This window comes from Lytechinus pictus, unplaced genomic scaffold, assembly GCF_037042905.1.
Source record: "Lytechinus pictus isolate F3 Inbred unplaced genomic scaffold, Lp3.0 scaffold_31, whole genome shotgun sequence".
NCBI classification, from domain to species: domain Eukaryota; kingdom Metazoa; phylum Echinodermata; class Echinoidea; order Temnopleuroida; family Toxopneustidae; genus Lytechinus; species Lytechinus pictus.
In genome coordinates, this window is record NW_026974151.1 from 47,480 (window position 1) to 69,107 (window position 21,628).

General features: G+C 36.5%; 1 long non-coding RNA gene across 1 annotated transcript; it reads right to left on the minus strand.

Moving 5' to 3' along the window:
• Window positions 1–2,479: 2,479 nt before the first annotated feature.
• Window positions 2,480–14,322, minus strand: LOC129266845 (uncharacterized). The gene is made up of 3 exons (XR_010296893.1): window positions 14,235–14,322; window positions 4,803–5,008; window positions 2,480–2,796 (listed from the first exon to the last, which is right to left on the minus strand). It is a non-coding gene; the product is annotated as an uncharacterized LOC129266845 (long non-coding RNA).
• Window positions 14,323–21,628: the final 7,306 nt, after the last annotated feature.

The window sequence follows — 21,628 nt, forward strand, 5'->3', positions numbered from 1 at the left end:
GAATTGGAGTGGTTAAAAATTATAAAATTGAAATAGGGTCCTTTGATTTGGAATTTACCCTCATTTCTTTTTTTTAACAAATGCACACCTAAAAATGATAATCATCACTCATCATATAACAATGATAATAATTGTAATAATAGTAATTAATGATAGTACTAATAAACAAGAAATGTACTATAATAATAACGATAACAGCCTTGGACGGTACAAAAAAATAAAAAAGAGAGAAAAGTGGGAAAGGATGGGGAGAACATTACATAAAAACATAAAATGTATTACAATGGAGCTTAAAAAAACACTAATAAAAGATTAATCAAACGACAGGTGTAAATTAATAACAAATCACAGAGCAACAGGAGTCGAGGTAGCAATACACAGGCACCAAACTAGAAGGACTGCTAGTAGTAGACTATTCCTATTTGATTGTAGACGAAACAAATATTGACCGGGATGGCAATTGGACCCATTGATGATTAGACCAAATGATTGTTAGATGAAATGGGTTTAGACTAAGTGACAGTGGATCAACTGCAGTTGGACAAAATAGAACATAGACAAAATGTAAGTAGACTAAGTGGTCAGTGGCCATTTGCCCTTAGACCAATTGGCTATTGGACTAAATGGTAATAGACATAATGAAAATGGACAAAGTGGCTATTGGACAAATTGGCCAAAAATGCAATTAGACCAAATGAAAGTAGACAAATTGGTTATTAGACGAACTAGCTATTGGACAAAATGGTAATTGGAAGATGTGGAAAAGGAACAACTTATGGTAGATGAAATGACATACCATTTGGTGAGTGGACAAAATGGCAGTAGACGAAATGGCAATAAACCTATTATAGGCCTACGGTAGAATTTAGGTGTTTTACGAGTCAAATTCTGAATGAACTGTATTGGCTGGTAAGACATGCGGCAAGGATCTGTGTCTCTTATCCATTTTTATTTTCACATTTCTTTTGTTTGATTTCAGTTTTCAGGGGAAGCCCACCCCCCCCCCCCCTCCTGTGGAAGCCAGTGGGGCTGGGGCTTAGAATAGTGCACGATAGAAAGGGAAAAACCGAAACTTTAGATATCAAAAGAGAAACAAAGAATTGTAAAAATGAAAACAAAGATAAAGAGAGAGCGGGTGAGCTTTCGAGGGGCATAAGAAAGTCTGAGATTAGAAACATCATTTTTATTTATTTCTTTATTCATTTATTCTGTTTTATTTACCCAGGGTAGCCTCTTCAGTACAAAACTGCTTTACAAGAGAGCACTGCACATCTAAATGTATTTATCAGCATTAATAGTTCATACATAATTTTTTAAATGAGCGCGAAGCTCAGGATAATGTTTGATATTCCAACCAGAAAAATTTGCATTTTAAGCATATAATCCCCTGCCCCATTGGCATCCACAGGAGGGTGGGCCTTTCTGCCTGGAAACTGAAATCAAAAGAAAAGTGTGGAAAATGGATGAAAGACAAAGATCCTCTGCGCATGTCTTACCAGCAAATGCAGCTCATTCAGAATCTAACTCTTAGAGCACCTAAATTCTACCGTAGGCCTACAATATGTGTTTACCATGCTTAGAAAACGCATATTTCTTAAGCTATTTTTAAACAAGTCCCTACTGCTCAAGAGTGAACAAGTCGCTTCCTCACACATATTCGAAAATATTTTAACCTGCTTTTTTTTATCGGTTGCTTTGTTCCCTCACATACCCCAACAATTTTATGTCCTCTACATTTCTTCTGCTTCGTCACTTCGCTCCCTCTCACATATTCCCCAAATCTCTTGTCCCTTGCATTTTTCTTCTCTGTCATTTTGCTCTCTCGCATATATTACAAAATAATTTTCTGCTGTCGCTTCGCTCCCTTGCACATATCCCAAAAATGTTTTGCCCCCCCCCCCCGTATTTTTTTTTCTGCAGACAGCCATGTCCCGTTCATACTCTCTCTCCAATACATTGAAATGATGGGGGGGGGCACTTTGGATATGAGAGTTACTGAACAATTGAAAATCAGTGAATTATTTGGCTTTTTTTTCTTTTGTTTAGTTAATATTTTCTGTGTGAGTGAAACTTCCGAAGGATTATACCGTTTCGTTACATAAAACATACAAGTATTTTGAGAAATACCAACAGAAAAAAAAAACCCAGATTCTTCCTGACTGTTCAAATCCTTAAAAAAATTATGGTAATCTTCGCTTTCTCAGGCATTGATCACAGGCTCCCCCAACACCCGTCTCTCTTTCTCTATCACCCCCATTCTTAATTCATCTTTTTGTCTCTATCCAACAGCTCATTCATAACTATCGCCTTGTTCTATCCTGTTCTATTCTTCTGTCAGCTTGCTGTCATTCCTACTTTTCACAAACTTTTTTCTCTTCTGACATTCTAAGTCAGAATGAATATACTGTAAGACATCATTTTTGCATCACGTTCAAATTTAATGAATGCACTTTTGTTACATGCCCAGTGGTAAACTTTTTCATTGAGCTATTTTAAATAATCAGAATGCACATTGGGGTAATTATTTGTTGTAAAGTTTTGCGAGTCATGTTTGTCCAAACTTAAGAGCAAGTAATGTACACGGCGGGACTTCTGCTGTGTGGTTTCAGCCTCTTCTCCAAGTTTTTAATAGTCCATTATTGCTGTTATCTTCCACTTTACCCCTCTTGGACTTTCTGATATTGAGTAGGAGTGGTCCTCGAGAAATGAAGGTGCTGAAGACTTTGCAGTATCTGGGAGGTTGTTTGCTGAATCAAAACGTCTTTCTTTCAGGGAATTCCTTGGCTTGGGTGAATTCTGTACGAGATGAATGAATTAAAAAAAAGAAACATATAAGAAATATTGAACAAAAACAGATAGAAGAATGAAAAGATAGCTTTAAATTTTTCAATTAAATATTCGATAATACATGAAGAATAATATTTATTTAGGAATCAAACCTTTTCCAGTGACTTGCAACAAAATAAATGTTTTTTTTTTATTAATATTCATGATGATATATTAACCCTATCTAGCCCCTCGGGGGGGGGGGGGCTTACTAAGCCCCCCTCCCATCCACATATTTCACGATAAGTCCACAATGAGAAACGAGGTACCATTATTTTTTTTCCGTTCAATTCTCGCAGAGCTTTTGAGAGACCAAATTCGAGACGCCTAGATACGCAGTTACGCAACATTTTATGAGTTTATGTTGGACCAAAAATTGCTAAAAAATATTATTTTGTATACATAAGTAATCCAATGGAAATTCCATTTTCAGTCATAATTGACAAAGGCATCATTATTCTTGCACTGATTGGTTAAAAATAATCAAATCTTTGCTTTTTATAATGGGAATAGTACCACGAAGTGATCTCATTGAAAAACAAGTGGAACGCCTCTGGCAGTCTCGCCTGCATTACGCAATTTAATATAGCAGCAGTGCTAACTTTGAAAACTACTATAAAATAATCATTCACAAGAACATCATTCATATAATGACATAATACCACGTTCATTGACCATAAATGACATTTGAACGGAGACTTAAAAGACTGTCAACTACACCCATGTCCACATTTCATTCACTCTATCCATAAACTTTCAAAGTTATGATGGCACTTCAACAATTACCCCAACATGGCCTAAGTTTATTGACCTTAACTGACCTTTGACTTGGTTTTGTGACCTGAAACTCACAGGGGATGTTCAGTGATGCTTGATTACTCTTATATCCCAAGTTTTATGAACTAGATCCATAAACTTTCAGAGCTAGGATGGTAATTTAACATATACCCCCAACACGGCCAAAGTTCATTGACCTTAAATGACCATTCACCATGGTCATGTGACCTGAAACTCGCACAGGATATTCAGTGGTACTTGATTAACCTAATGTCCAAGTTTCATGAACTAAATCCATAAATTTTCAAAGTTATGATAGTAATTCAACAAATACCCCCAACTTGACCAAAGTTCATTGACCCTAAATGACCTTTGACCTTGGTCACGTGACCTGAAACTAAAGCAGGATGTTCACTAATACTTGATTAACCTTATTCCCAAGTTTCATGAACTAGGTCCATATACTTTCTAAGTTATGATGTCATTTCAAAAACTTAACCTTAGGTTAAGATTTGATGTTGACGCCGCCGCCGCCGTCGGAAAAGCGGCGCCTATAGTCTCGCTCTGCTATGCAGGCGAGACAAATACCAATAAAATACATAAGGCCCCAAAACTAAGAAATACGTATGGAATTATAAAACCAATAAAATACATAAGATTAGAAATTTGATTTACCATTTTTTTCAGGAGCACATTTGTTTAGAAATCATAGAATTTGGGGAATTATTTAGAGATTTACCTTTAAAGCAGAGAATTCTATATTTAGGCATAAATTAGCATTATTAATTTATTAAAAATAAATTTAAATTCTGTAAAATCAGCGATACACCCTTAGCTCCATGCTTGCAGATTACATTGATGGTGACGTGTGCATTGGTTTTCGTTGCGATCGACGGAGATCTGAAGAGGGGGACCAAAAAGCCCCCCCCCCCCCCACGGGCTATGCAATTTAAAAGTAGCCCAGGATTATTATGTAGGGTAAACCAAATTTTTAATATATATTTGTTCATTTAGTAAGAGTTTACTGTAAATACACTGTAAAGGCCCAGGTCCATGGTTAGCCTCCCAAATAGGATAATTTTCATCTCTATTTGGCTACTGAAAATGGAATATTTAAAGCAATGTTCTATCAAACCAAAGGTAGATAATACAGAGAAAATATTTCTTTAGAACACATGTATGATATAGATCTACTCTACCTTCTGAAGATGAGGCAGGAAATCAAATATGGTTGGGACAGCATCCTGTCTAAGACGAGTCACTTGCCCAGTCCTGTCAAAGCAACCATCTTCAAAATGAGCAAAACGGAGTACAGAGCTCTTGGAGGAATTCAATGAAGCTCGCTTCATATTGACCATCCATACTGTGTTACAGTATCTGTTCAGTCCAACAGCTGAATGGGAATCTGCAGCAAATGTAAACACATGTCATAAAATCAATTACACATAATTAAGAAAATTTGACGTGTCCAAAGGACACAGATGCCCCCGCTTAACGCGATCAGAAATCCATTCAATATGATTGAACTTAATATCATGCAGAAACCAATATGCATATATATATAATTAACAAATTTAGACCTTTGAACCGACTTACATATATAATGAGATGTGACCTTTGACCTGCGGACTCCGAATTCGAACTTATCCTGTATTTTGTGGTCATCTACCTACACACGAAATTTTTTTTTAATCCATTAAATATTTTTCGAGTTATTGCGCGGAAACCAAGTGGGGGGGGGGGGGACGGACAGGGGCAACGCTTAATGCCCCCTCTGGGCTTCGTCTGTGGGGGCATAAAAACTCTAGGCCTACATGTACTCAGCAGGGGCCCGTTTCTCAACACTTGGACAAGTTAGTCATATAACTTTATCTACCAAACACAGAGTTAGTTCCAATCTTACCCAAAAGGATTAACTAGAATCCATTGATATCGTATACTATTGGTGGAAAGTACATGAGACGTAGCCTTAGTCACAAAATAGCATAATTTTCAAAAAGTAAAATTATGATAAAACATAATAATAATAATAATAATCTGCTTTTATATAGCGCTTAATACATCGGAATGACGTGTCTAAGCGCTTTACAGATATATTATTAGCCCGGTGATCGGACTCAATCAGTCATTCCCGCACACAACGTGTGCACATCCTCCACTCCTTCGGGAGTATTTCAGTCAGTCGCCGGTGAGGCGCACACTGTACTGGACAAGCTACAATGACTTTCACATCCTACCGGGTACCCATTTAGCACCTGGGTCGAGAGTGGCAAAGTGTGGATTTACGCCTTGCCAAAGGACGCCAGACCGCGGTGGGATTCGAACACACGTCCCTCTGATTACAAGAGTGAGAACCACTACATCACAGCTCCTCCAAACTTACAATTATTGTGATGAATTTGGAAATAGATCCTATCAAAATAATAGCAGAGGCAAAATATGCATAAAAAATACTCAAACATGCAGACATGGGCATTAAATTGCCGAGGAAATGAAATTATCACTAATTCATTTCATGACCAAAAAAAAAATCACATGTGGACGTTGAGATGGGTACCCCCAGATATAAAATTTGAATAGTTTACGTAAGTAAACCATGCAGGCTTTCTTCCTAAAATGATGATAATTATACAGGTTTTTAGGATTCCAAACACCATCAAAATATTATCATCATGAATTGTTCAACTCTTTAGATACCAAAACACACAATTTTATAAATTCTATGCATATATTAGAGAGAGAATTTATCAAAATCTTGATAAGGGTCTGAAAGCAACGAGTACAAGTCCAATTATGGATGGCCTGAAGTGGTAGAATCTTTGTCAATTCAATTATTTTACTACTTTAAAATGAATGGTTTTGTGATTTTTTACCAACACTTAATATAATTTCTGTGCATTACAATTACTATTGAATGATTTATCCCACTTGTTTGCAATAAAATTCATTTTCTATGAATTATTACGTAATATTATAATTTTCGAATTTCGAGGCTCATTTGAATGTCATAGTCTACCCACATGATATCACTACGTCATTAAGAAAGAAGTTATGACAGGTTCGGAGATCTGTCATAACTATTTCGTCAAGTTGTCCCCGATCTTGGCAAAGAGGGATTCGTGAAACAGTTAGTAGACAAGTAGCTCACTATCTCCAATTTAGTTAAGAAGTTAGAAGACTTATGACGGTGTTGAGAAACGGGCCCCAGTCTACACAAGCAGAACCAAACAGAATCAGTTTGCCACACTCAAATTCCCAATTTGCGCTTGCATCAATTGTTTAGTTACATACCTTTCCCATTTATGATTACAAAAAGTGCTTAAAATGACAATTTTTTAGGTCAGAATTTTTAGCTCGCGCTTCGTGTTCCCATTCTTGAAATATGTACCGTCTTCATGGGTAAACAGTCCTTAATAGGTCCCTTTTCGATCATGCTAGAACACTTGTTAAATATTCTGTTCATGCTTGGCATTCTCAGTAATTATCTAGTTACATACGCATCTTGTTCAGGATCACAAACAGTGCCCAGAATGTTAAATTTCAGGACAAAATAAATACATGAAAGTTCAAAAAAAGAAAGAAAAAAATATTCGCCTGCGCTTCGCGCTCGCACTTTTTATATAAGGCCTATGAGATTATTTCATATTGATGTTGCTTTATAAGAATAAAGCTAAGAAATGACTGATCGGGGAAAATATAGGTGAAGATAATTTTGGGCCCCATCCCCTATTGGCGAAAGTCTGATACACCCTTGTGACACATACACACACAGAGAAAAAAATAGTGCCCCCCCCCCCCTGAAAAAGCAAGGACCCCCCGGTGCCCCCCTCCCCAGAGAAATAATCCTAGCTACGCCACTGGACTGATTCCTTTATCCCCAAACCACTTATACAAGACAAGCTTATTTCTATCCAGGATGTAAATCAGTTCTAGAAAGAGCAATCTGGAAATTTGCCTCTGGCAGGGCCTAGTAGGACACTATAGGTGTTTGATTTGATTGATTTTATTTCAGCATTTTTTCAACAGAAATAATTAACAAACATAATGTACAACATAAAGAAAAAAATAGTGATACATTTCTTTTTACAAAAATAAATACAAATAATCATTCATTTGCAAAAATGTATATAGATAGTATTAGTTTGCAATATTATAAGTTGTACTTTGTACTTTGTTGACTAGACAAAAAAAAAATGCTGGAGACCGTTAGTGTTAATAGGCCTAACGTTATTCCAATACCAACATGATTAAGGGATGCTCCAGGCTGAAGATATTCATAATTGATCATATCTCAAGAAATAGAGTAAAATTCACAAAGAAAAATGCTGGAAATTTGATCAAAATCGGATAATAACAAAGTTGTTGAATTTAAAATATTTGCATTATTCCTGTAGATTTCTAGGCATACATGAATATTCAGTGGGCAAAATGATGATGTCATAGTCATACCCCCACTTGTTATTTTGTATTTTGTATGAAATTAGGTTTATTAAAAAATTTCCTACAAGTCACAATTGGATTGACAACATTTACACCAACTTATTTAATTATAATGGAGACATATCATTTACACATATGACAAAATGAAGCAATTATGATTTCGTGTACAATAATAACTGTCAAGGAAAAGGAAAGTGGGGATGTGAAATCATCAGCCCACCTTATGAATATTCATGATGACAATTGTGACATAGACCTAGGGCTAGGCCACTCAAGGGTTCATTACATGCCACCGTGAACCAGAAAATCAAGGCACAACGCATGCAACTCTCTTTATGAGCGGATCTCGCATATAGCCATTAGTTTTGACCGACTCGATCCTAATTCGATCTTAGCCTGTATTATGGTGTCATCTATCTAAGCACCCAATTTTTAAAAAATCTGTTGAAATTTTATAAGTTATTATGAGGATACCAACTCGCATATTTAATGACCCTGTGTAGTGGTCCACCTGCATTCCCCCAACCAGTTATCGGGAGGAGAGACCTGCTGGTCACAGTTCTGTGTGCGCGCCCTTGTAGGCGACCCAGATTGGCTGGCTCCTCCAATATGCCTTTGAATGTCTTTGACAGATATATGGTGCTATAAAAATGCAGTGGCGTAACAGGCGAGGGGGCAAGTTGCCCCCCCTGGCGGATTTCACCGGGAAAATAAAAAAAAAAACGGGAAAAAGAAAAAAAGGAGGGAGAAAGAAAGGGAAAGGGGAAGGAAAGGGGAAAAGGAAAGGAGGAAAGGGAAATGGAAAGAGATGGGAAAAGAAAACGAAGAAAAAACTGTTTTTAGTAGAAAAGGGAGGAAAGCGGGAAAATGTACGATAGAATTAACATTTGAGAAAGAACAAATCATTGAGAAAAGGGCCTATGTAATGCAAGAGCACGGTGGGAAATAAATTAAATAAATTAAATAAATTAAAAGATGACAAAATGGCAAACAATAGCGGGAAACGAATGTAGAATGTAATTAGTCAAGAGCTAAATTAGAAAACAAAGAAAAGGAACAAGAAAAAAAATAACACGACCGGGCTGCTGATGATTGAAATTAAAGAGCGGGAAGAAAGATGGACTGCATACAACATTGTGCTATAAGCTTTCTAAATTTTATGCAAATAAGCTACCGGGGCTTTGCCCCAGACCCCACACAGTAGGGGCTCTTCATTTATAATCTTCAAATGGCTCTATAACGCCCCCGTTCAATCACTGCCATACAGGCGGGGGGGGGGGTCGTGGTTCCACACCCAATAGGATATAAAATAAATTTTATAGGAGACAACGTACATGACGTATAATGAAATGAATGGAAACAATGAATTGTGTTATTTGCTGAATATAATGGAAAAATCTATCACATAATTAGATTTTAATTTCAATAGGCAATTTTTTCCAGCTCGCTTTGCACGCTGGCGACTTTTTACAAATTTTCCCACATTTCTATGTTTTGCCCCGTCAAAATATTTGGTTCATTACGCAACTGGGTTGAATAAATGTGTTGTGTAAAAGCTATATTATGCCCGCGATTTGATTAAAATTGGGGAAATCTGCAAGGTTTAAATGGCTTTAATATCAAGAAGTTCCTGGGGCTCTGCCATGGACCCCAAGCGCACAGCACTGCGTATGGAAGGGTTGGGCCATGGCCCCAAAAAGTTCTACAGCCAAGAACAAAAAAAGGAGGAATTGCCTCCTTTTTTGTTGGAAAAGTATTGTAGGATATGATTTTAATTACTGAATATGTTAAAAAATAGCTCAAAGTTATATTCTCATGAAAAGTTGATTTTTTTTTCTCGCTCGCTTCGCTCGCTCAGGACTTATATATATATATAAAGCAGCCTTTTGGCAAATGTTCTATACTGCGCCCCTCGTTGTTTTTTTGTTTTGTTTTTTACTCTTCACGCTACTGCCGCAAAGAATCCTCTTCACAGTGGCGTACAGACCACCGTGACAAAAAAGGAATCTAAAGAGAGAAGAATTAAATAAATTTATTATCTGGATATCATGTCAAAATCTATCACAAAATTGGATTTTTGTATTAAAAAGGTAAAAAAAAATTGCTCGCTCGCTCGCAACTTTTTTTAAAGATAAGTTCTGGCCTTCTCAAAATAGTCGCCTTACTACACCATTACGCCTATTCATACCATGATATGACCGGGAAATTTTTGGCTCTTGCCCCCCCCCCCCCCCCTGGCCACCGAACCCTGTTACGCCGCTGTAAAAATGCTGTGCATCATCATCATCATCATCTACCTACACACCCAAATTTTTTAAAAATCTGTTGAATATTTCATAAGATATCTTTAAGGAGCTGTGATCTTTGACCTGCATACTCCGAATTCGAACTTAGCCTGTATTGGTATCATCTACCTACACACTCAAATTTGTTTAAATATGTAGAATATTTCATAAGTAATCATGCGGAAACTAAATTGCATATTTAATGAGCCGTGACCTTTGACCTGCCGACTCCGAACTTAGCCTGTATTTGGTGTCATCTACCTACACACCATAATTTTTATAAATCTGTTGAATATTTCATAAGTCATCATGCGAAAACCAACTGGGATATTTCATGAGCTGTGACCTTGGACCTGCAGACTCCGAATTCAAAGTTAGCCTGTACTATGGTGTCATGTACCTACACACCAACATTTTTTTTAATCAATATATATAAATCGAAATATATTTCGATTTATTGCGCGGAAACCAAGTGGGGGGGGGCGGGGGAATCAACGGACAGGGGCAACGCTTAATGCCCCCTCCGGACTTTGTCTGCGGGGGCATAATTACCGAGGAGCTGCATTTCTCAAAATAGTCGCCTTATTACACCATTACGCCTATTCATACCATGATATGACCGGGAAATTTTTGGCTCTTGCCCCCCCCCCCCCCTGGCCACCGAACCCTGTTACGCCGCTGTAAAAATGCTGTGCATCATCATCATCATCTACCTACACACCCAAATTTTTTTTTAATCTGTTGAATATTTCATAAGATATCTTTAAGGAGCTGTGATCTTTGACCTGCATACTCCGAATTCGAACTTAGCCTGTATTGGTATCATCTACCTACACACTCAAATTTGTTTAAATATGTAGAATATTTTATAAGTAATCATGCGGAAACTAAATTGCATATTTAATGAGCCGTGACCTTTGACCTACCGACTACGAATTCGAACTTAACCTGTATTTTGGTGTCATCTAACTACACACTCAAATTCGTTTAAATATTTAGAATATTTCATAAGTCATCATGCGAAAACCAACTCAGATATTTCATGAGCTGTGACCTTGGACCTGCAGACTCCGAATTCAAAGTTAGCCTGTACTATGGTGTCATGTACCTACACACCAAAATTTTTTTAATCAATATATATAAATCGAAATATATTTCGATTTATTGCGCGGAAACCAAGTGGGGGGGCGGGCGAATCAACGCTTAATGCCCCCTCCGGACTTTGTCTGCGGGGGCATAATTACCGAGGAGCTGCATTTCTCAAAATAGTCGCCTTATTACACCATTACGCCTATTCATACCATGATATGACCGGGAAATTTTTGGCTCTTGCCCCCCCCCCCCCCCCCGGCCACCGAACCCTGTTATGCCGCTGTAAAAATGCTGTGCATCATCATCATCATCTACCTACACACCCAAATTTTTTTTTAATCTGTTGAATATTTCATAAGATATCTTTAAGGAGCTGTGATCTTTGACCTGCATACTCCGAATTCGAACTTAGCCTGTATTGGTATCATCTACCTACACACTCAAATTTGTTTAAATATGTAGAATATTTTATAAGTAATCATGCGGAAACTAAATTACATATTTAATGAGCCGTGACCTTTGACCTGCCGACTACGAATTCGAACTTAACCTGTATTTTGGTGTCATCTACCTACACACTCAAATTCGTTTAAATATTTAGAATATTTCATAAGTAATCATGCGGAAACTAAATTGCATATTTAATGAGCCGTGACCTTTGACCTGCCGACTCCGAACTTAGCCTGTATTTGGTGTCATCTACCTACACACCATAATTTTTATAAATCTGTTGAATATTTCATAAGTCATCATGCGAAAACCAACTGGGATATTTCATGAGCTGTGACCTTGGACCTGCAGACTCCGAATTCAAAGTTAGCCTGTGCTATGGTGTCATGTACCTACACACCAAATTTTTTTTAAATCAATATATATAAATCGAAATATATTTCGATTTATTGCGCGGAAACCAAGTGGGGGGGGGGGGGCGGGTGAATCAACGGACAGGGGCAACGCTTAATGCCCCCTCCAGACTTTGTCTGCGGGGGCATAATTACCAAGGAGCTGCATTTCTCAAAATAGTCGCCTTATTACACCATTACGCCTATTCATACCATGATATGACCGGGAAATTTTTGGCTCTTGCCCCCCCCCCCCCTGGCCACCGAACCCTGTTACGCCGCTGTAAAAATACTGTGCATCATCATCATCTACCTACACACCCAAATTTTTTAAAAATCTGTTGAATATTTCATAAGATATCTTTAAGGAGCTGTGATCTTTGACCTGCATACTCCGAATTCGAACTTAGCCTGTATTGGTATCATCGACCTACACACTCAAATTTGTTTAAATATGTAGAATATTTCATAAGTAATCATGCGGAAACTAAATTGCATATTTAATGAGCCGTGACCTTTGACCTGCCGACTACGAATTCGAACTTAACCTGTATTTTGGTGTCATCTACCTACACACTCAAATTCGTTTAAATATGTAGAATATTTCATAAGTCATCATGTGGAAACCAACTCGGATATTTCATGAGCTGTGACCTTGGACCTGCAGACTCCGAATTCAAAGTTAGCCTGTACTATGGTATGGTGTCATGTACCTACACACCAAATTTTTTTTTAATCAATATATATAAATCGAAATATATTTCGATTTATTGCGCGGAAACCAAGTGGGGGGGGGGGGGCGGGCGAATCAACGGACAGGGGCAACGCTTAATGCCCCCTCCGGACTTTGTCTGCGGGGGCACAATTACCGAGGAGCTGCATTTGAAGCGAGCCTGAATCAAGGCTGTGAAATTTATTAGCGCCACCATCTGGCTTCCTTTTATTTGCGTAAAAAGAAGAGACACGCGAAGTCACTTTCTACTTCTAGTCCAAACTCCAAAGTAATCAAATTTGCTTTTTTTTAAATATGATTTTGATTTAATTAAAAATATACTATTGACTTTTTGTATTATGGCTACTCACCGCAAAGCGCCCCGGTGAGTAGCGAGGAGTTTCGGCAAATATTGATTATGTATTGTAATGAAGCGATGTTTGCCAACTTCACAGAAATCCAGGGCCAAATGCAGTTCGGTGTACGAGGTTAGTACTAGACTATAGATCTATACATGTACTGTAGCAATCTGTAGCAATATGTAGCAACTAACCTCGAACTAGTAATGAGTGGGGCCAGGGCCAGTACCACAACTATAGTACAGCAGGCGATGGTTCGTGTAAGCTCCACTACACTTCACTACTGCTAACCTCCGCTTCACCTGGCTATATATACGAACCATCGCCTGAGTTTTTTAGGCCTAGTCACTCAAGGGTTCATTACATGCCGCCGCGCACAGAAAAATCAAGCAATAGAAGTTGTGTGTTGTGGACACCAGAAGTGGGATCACAGCACGCGTGACCCACTAGTTAGAAATCCATTGCCAAACGTGGTTAATGGTGCGAGGTTAGTATACTAATAGTACTAACCTCGCAATACGCGTGAGTCACTGAGTGGAGTAGCCTAACGTTAGACTTAGAGTTTCATACGGCATGTACGGCCAGGCATCAATAACTTTTGTTGTCATCCAATTTCAATGAAATTTTCAGCATTTTGCTCGAAATGAATTTTACATTAATTATTAAGATCAAAGCCTAAATATCTTCAACCTGTATAATTCATAACCATTTTACTTTTTAGGTTTGCAGAAAAGACCAACCCCCCCCCCCCCCCATGGTCTGCTGACTACAGTACATAAACTTAAATACACGGGACTAGTATTGTTACACAGCTTTTTGCAAATGCAAGTTTGGTAACGACTAACGAATTCCCATTTTTTTTTCAACGTAATTTTGAAGTCGAAAACATAGCTGAACTTACGAATGCAATGTCCGTGAATAACGTGAAATCTAAGCTAATAAGTTCACCAACATGCCAATCTGAGCTGTGAAAGTGTGAAAAAGTGTGATCGTCCCGGAGCGAAAACAGCTTGAGTAAGGTGCAGCCAATCAGCGACCTTCTTATGTCCCCTTCGAGACAGAGGAGACGAAATGATTTTATGTCAAAAAGACTCAAAACACAAAATCATTTCGTCGACGAAATTTTTTTGTCTTTTGACACAAAATCATTTCGTCGACGAAATTTTTTTGTGTTTTTACACAAAATCATTTCGTCGACGAAATTTTTTTGTGTTTTGACACACAATCATTTCGTCAACGAAATTTTTTTGTGGTTTTGACACAAAATGATTTCGTCGACGGAATAGATTTTGTGTGACAAAAAATAATTTCATATACGAAATAAAACTGCGTCATGACGAAATGATTTTCATATGAACAAAAACACATTTTGTGTACGGAATTGCGTGAATTGGACGGAATTTACCATCGGTCATTTGGTGCGCCATTTCGTTTGATAAAAATTCATTTCGTATGGCACGCCAAATAAACTTTGTGGACGCAATTACATTTCGTCTAGACGAAATTGATTTCGTGCATTTCGTCGAGACGAAATTGATTTTGTGTGACAAAAAATAAATTTTGTGTACGAAATAAAAAAGCGTCATGACGAAATGATTTTCGTCTGAATAAAAACACATTTTGTGTACGGAATGCCGTGATTTGGACGGAATACACTGGCGGACACTTGGCGCCCCATACGAGAGTGGGTATAATTCTTGAAAAGAATATCCGTATAGTTCCGGATGAATAACAGTGAAATTTTTATCCAACTTTTCCTGACTCTCTCTCTCACTCACTCTCCTCTTTCTCTCTTTTTTCTGTCACTCTCTCCTCAACCAAAACTATCCAACCTTGATTTATTGGGGCTTCCCTAATAAAAATGTCAGCCGCTTTTCCGTACACGTGCGAGAGTCAGAAGTGGTAGTACTACTCCGAAAATGAAAGAAATGTCGCTTAATGTCAGTATGCAAATTTCATTATTATTGAAAGGGTGGCGGGATCCGTCACAAGGCAAAAAAGAATGGTTATCATCTTCACTATCACAATCATGGAATGAAACAAACAAGGGTTGCTTTTCACAGATCGACATTAGAACATCCTCATCGTAGAGGTCTAACGCCTCAAATGACTGTGGTACTTGGTGTGGAAATAGTTTCGTTACAATTTCCAGACGACATGGGATATCCCTTAAAAGCTTAATTTCATTCTCCCTCATGCTCTGCATGTAATTCACAGCATTCCTCAGCATTGCCCTGGTTGTACTGGGATGCAGTAACTTGCAACAGGCAATTACCCCCGAAACTGGGTGAGGGTGCACATGATCAGTCCTGCAGTGGGGCGTGTCAGCATACATCTGCAATAAAGTAATTTGTGTAGGATATTTTGATACGTTCTGTAACTCACCCGATATATCTATTCGTCTATTGTCTATATTTGTTTGGAAATTAACTGCCTCATAAAGGGAAAGAGCACTGAATACTGTGCCCCGGTCATTAATGAGCTCTTGAATACCTTGCCTCGACCACAAAAGGTGGGTATTGTAGTCCGAAGCTGAAATGGTAACAGCATGGTGAACACTAGTTTCACCGATGGATGTTCTATCAAAATCGTCAGAGAGCCTCAAAGGAACGTTGCTCTTTTCAATTTTCAATTTTCAATTTCAATTTATTTGCTCATAAAAATCCATACAAAAACATACATATACAAAGTATCATATTCACAAAATAGAAAAAACAACAACAACAAATAGAAATAAACATTGGATTGACTATGAGAGGGACAGCAAGAAAGGAACAAGCCTCGTGATTAGCTGACCCTATAACATAATAATTATACAAAGACTTCAATAACAAAGATAGAAAAAAATCACTAAACTACAACGAAGGGGGGGGGGGTGCCTATAATGCCTGAATGAAATTTATACAAAGAAACTTTATGAATTAATATTTAAAATAAATTGCCTTGATTTTGACTTAAAAACATTTAATGAAACTGATTGCTTGATGTCTACAGAAATAGAATTCCAGAGTTGTGGTCCTTGAAATAAAATTGAGTTTTTAAAAGATGAGAGTCTTGGCTTAGGTAGATGGAAATCCTTTGCATTTCTTGTGTTGTATCCATGGAAATCACTATTGAACTTAAAGAATGTTTTGATGTAATCTGGCAAGAGGTTATTGTTACATAAATACATAAATATAAGAATTTGAAATGCATGAATATCATAAAATGTTAATACATTCAATTCAACAAATAGAGGATTCGTATGGGCAAGGTAAGGAGCATGAGACATAATTCTTATTGCACGTTTTTGTAAAATATATAATCTATCAATGTGAATGCTACTTGCACTTCCCCAGGCTAGAATACCATAATTGAGGTATGGATATACAATGGCATAATACATTAGTTTTAAAATCTCCTTGGGAAATGATCTTAATCTATACATTATTCCTATATTTTTGGCAAGCTTATTGCACAGATTATCAATATGATTTTTCCATGTAAACTTATTATCTATTGTTACTCCTAAAAATTTTACTGACGTTACACACTTAATATCTGTATTGCACATTCTAATTGAAAGACTATCTGGTAAAAATAAATTACTAAAAATCATATAATTGGTTTTGGCAAGATTAACTATCATTTTGTTTGCATAAAACCACTCAGATATTAATTCAAGTTCAGAATTGAATAAATTGTGTAAAACATGATAGTTTGTATGAGATAAAAACAGACTAGTGTCGTTAGCAAACATAATACAATGTAATAAGTTGGATACTTTACTAAGATCATTAATAAAGAGGAGAAACAAGAGCGGTCCTAAAATAGAACCCTGAGGAACCCCACATGAGATAATCTTAAGCTGTGATTTGCATTTGGATATTTCAACATATTGTTTTCTGTTGGATAAATAACTTTTAAATAATTTAAGTACATTACCTCTTATGCCATACAATTCTAGTTTGTTCAATAAAATAGCGTGATCAACTGTATCGAAAGCCTTCTTCAAATCTAAAAACATTGCTATCAAATATTTCTTATCATCAAGAGCGTTGGTAACAGTATGGACAAAATCAATAAGAGCCGAAGAAGTTGAATGACCAGCACGAAAACCGTATTGATGTAGAGATAATATATTGCACTTGTTTATAAAATCAAATAATCTATTATATATACACTTTTCTAAAATCTTTGATAAAATTGGCAAGACTGATATGGGTCTGTAATTTGAAACATTTTCACTCGGACCATTTTTATATACAGGAACAACACGAGCAATCTTTAATTCATCAGGAAATATACCGAGATCTAAACATTGATTGAATATTGCACAAAGGGGTTGACATAAAATATGTATTGATTTCTTTATAACCTTGATACTTATATCATCATACCCAGGACTGCAATCACTTTTTATGTTTGACACAATATCAATAATCTCGGTACAAGTGATTGGTTTGAAAAAACAAGTCCTTGGATTTCTATCCAAATATCTACAAAAATTCAAATTTAAATTATTGCCCTGATCAACAGGAAAATTCATTTCAGTTACAATATTGATAAAATATTCATTGAATACATTACAAATAGCAGAGGTATCATATAATACTTGATTATTACATTTCAGAAAATCAATATTGCACTTTTTATTTGCACGACCCATTGCACAATTAACAGTATTCCAAGTTTTTTTCATATTTCCTTTGGAATTTGCAAAACTTTCCAAGAAATAATGTTTTTTAGCTTGTTTAATCATATTACTGACTTTATTTCTACATTTTCTGTACACTTCTTTACGATATGGTGATGGATTTTTCAGATAAAGTCGATATAAACGACATTTTTTCTTTGACAACTTTCGAATATCAAAATTAATCCATGGTTTATTCTTTTTAGGTTTTTTCTTCAAATATTCCAAGGGGAAGCATAAGTTATATACATTTAAAAACTTCTCTAGAAATTGCACGTAATTTGCATTTGGATTGTTATTGTGGCAAGACCAATTGACCATTGGAATGGATCTTAAGAAACACTTTATACTATTGTCATTGATTATTCGAAGCGGTTTATCTAAATTTTGCTGTGATTTAACATCATTCCAGCTAATAGAGTATACAGGTAAATGATCACTGATGTCAGTTATTAGTATTCCCGATTCAACTTTGTCTGCGTGTATATCATTGGTGATTATATTATCAATTAAAGAGATTGTTTCATCCGTGATTCTGGTAGGATGGTCAATCAATGGATACATATGATGTGATAACAATAGATTAATGAAATTATCAACATATTGCACTTTACCCACATTTAATAAATTGATATTGTAATCACCTAATAAATAAACTATTTTTTTTTCATTATTTACAATACTTAAAACATTTGAGCATCTCTCAAAAAAATCATCAATTGACTGATCTGGGGGCCTATAGACTGAACCAACAATAATACCAGAATTATCATTGAAGATTTCCACAAACACACTTTCGATACAACTATCATTATGTTCTAAGTCGGAGCGTCTTACATATTGCACACTATTATTTACAAAAAATCCAACTCCTCCCCCTCTTCTTGATAAACGGCTAACGCCTTCAAAACTATATCCATCTATATTACACAAAGGGTGTATAGTGTGCTCCCGGAACCAAGTTTCAGTGATACAAAGTACTGTAGGTTTAAGTTTCACACTGTTTAAAAATAAAATGATATTATCAAAATTATTGAGTAGACTTCTCGAATTCAAGTGGATACATGAAAATGGATATGCTGATTTTGCTTTACTCTCAATGTATGTGTTAAACTCATCAGGTGTAAAATATTTCTTACAAGGAGAAAATTCTAAATTATCAAGCGACAGAAATTCATGCAAGATGTTTAAGTCATGGTTGCAATTGTTTAGGCATTCTCTAAAAAAATTACAGGTAGACATTTAACAATGACAAACGAATAAAAAACATCAATATTCATAAAAGTACATAAGGATGTGAAAAAAAGGCAATATAAAAACATGCATGGAGTTCACCGGGGTAAAACATATGTTAGGTGTGGTATTACCCACATTACAATTCATTTAAGAAGTGAGAACAAATGTTTATTACATGCATTTCTTTTTTTTGTATTGTTCCGATCGCGTTCTGTTCGTTTTAAGTTTATAGTTTGTTTAAATCTTCTTCGCAGGTAATCAGCTTAGTCATGGTCTTCCCTCCTCGGGCTGGAAGCAGGGCGATGATGCGACCATCGGATGACCAACACTGTACAACTTTACTGTGTTCACGTGTTTTCTTCAACAATTTCTGATTTCTCACAGTAAGATCCTCCACGATGATGATGCCGGACCCCTTCAGAAGCCTTCTCTTTTGAAGTATTTCTTTCCTTTTCCTATATGAAGTAAGTTTCACGATTATTGGACGCGGCGATAGAGAATGGTCTGAGGACTGGGGCCTTGCTCTTCCTGTGCGGTGCGATCTGTCAATATCTCTTGTTACATCAATCTGAATTCCTAGCTTTGACTGACAGATATCTGAAACAATGTTGTCTGTGTTTTCTCCTTGTGTTTCATTTTTACCTAGGATTCTGATACATGACCTACGAGAGTATTGCTCTAGACTGTTAACACTTCGATCAAGCATTTCGATTTGGGATATTTGTGTTGTGGTGATTTTTGTTAGATTCTGAATCTCTCTATTCTTGGAATCCATTTCCATTTGCATGTCGTAGATGGAGCTCTGCATTTTGTCCAAGCGCTCAATTAACTCTGACATTTTTTTATCCACAGCTCTACTGACAGCCGAGTCAAGAATCTTAAGGAACTCTACATTTTGTAATAGGTCTTTAATCACTTGGCATGTTACAGCAGCTGTTTGTCTGGTATTCATTAAGCCTGGAGCAGGGGCTTGACCAAACTGGGTGGCAATTATTTTAATCATTGTACTGTGGTCAATACAAGACATTTGAAGAGCCCTATCAAAACAGGATAGATTGAACGGTTGATCTTGTTGTAGCACATAATTGGAAATGTCATGCATACTATTTTCTGGATAGTAGGCCGATTATTGTCATCTTTTGGTAAGGAAGTTATGATATTAACAAAGTGGGTCTTCACTCGTTGAAAGAATGATAAGGTAGTTATCAAAGCTTGTGCCTTGCTTGAGAAATCAGAGGCATTGGAACCTGGGTTTGGCAATACGCAAACAGATATCATCCATTCCCGAAGATAACACAAATGCAAGGCATGAACATTCATTAAGCGTTTCGACCGATTATCACTGTAATTTTGCAGTTTGACATGTTTTTTTAATAAGTGATAAGCGGGTTGCATACTTCCCTTACAAGGATTGAAACGAATATAGTTATATGGTGAAGACAAGGCTGATAAGTTATTTAATTCGATTACTACACCATCAATATCATGCTTATACTCCAGGAGTGTTCTTTGCTAAAGTTTGGTGGCATTTGTTGGTCGAATATTGAGTCGAACAAATCATCCTGAAGAAATGATTCGATACTTGAATGTAAAGCGATCTCTTGTGCCAGTTGTCTGGTATTGTCTCTAGCCGTTTCAATAAGAGCTTCTCGGTCCAACTCTTGCTTATCTGTATCTGGATATGAAGCACAGATAACACCAACATAAATGGATTTCCTACTAGGAAACTATTCAAATGCGACATTGTCATTTGGGGCCCTACAAGATCCGCAAATACCGACCTTTATCGTCGAGTTCCAAGGTAACATTATATGCTTATCCTTTAAGTAAAATTATTAGCAATTATTTAAATGAATTCCTGTGATAGAAATACTTGGCAATATAGAGGATGCTCTTACCCCATCCATGTCGTAGTCCATTTTTCAAGAAAGAAACTAATTTTTTTCCCAATAATGTGAAAACTTGTATAAAATGATTCACTGGATCGTACAAAAATGTTTGTATATTATCCTCTACGACCTCTTCATCTTATTCCAATAATAGTCTCTACTGTTATAATTGTTTCATTTCATTAAGATAAACTTGATATCAAAGAAAATACTTTGGTCTCTAAAAAAACGAGGTCAAATAAATATATTAGACTAAATACGGTTTTTTACCCCTCTCGTACTCATTCAAAAAGAAAGCTGTCTGGTTGTGATGTTACGTGTTTAATTGCTTGACAGATCGCACTGCCATTGGTGATGGCATAGGAGCGATATGATCCTGTAAATTGAAACAGATAAAGAAATATGGACCGATATTAAACAAAATCGATCTATTTTAAATCACATTCTTTTCAAAACAAGAAATATACTTTTGCCATTTTGTATATCAAATGAGCA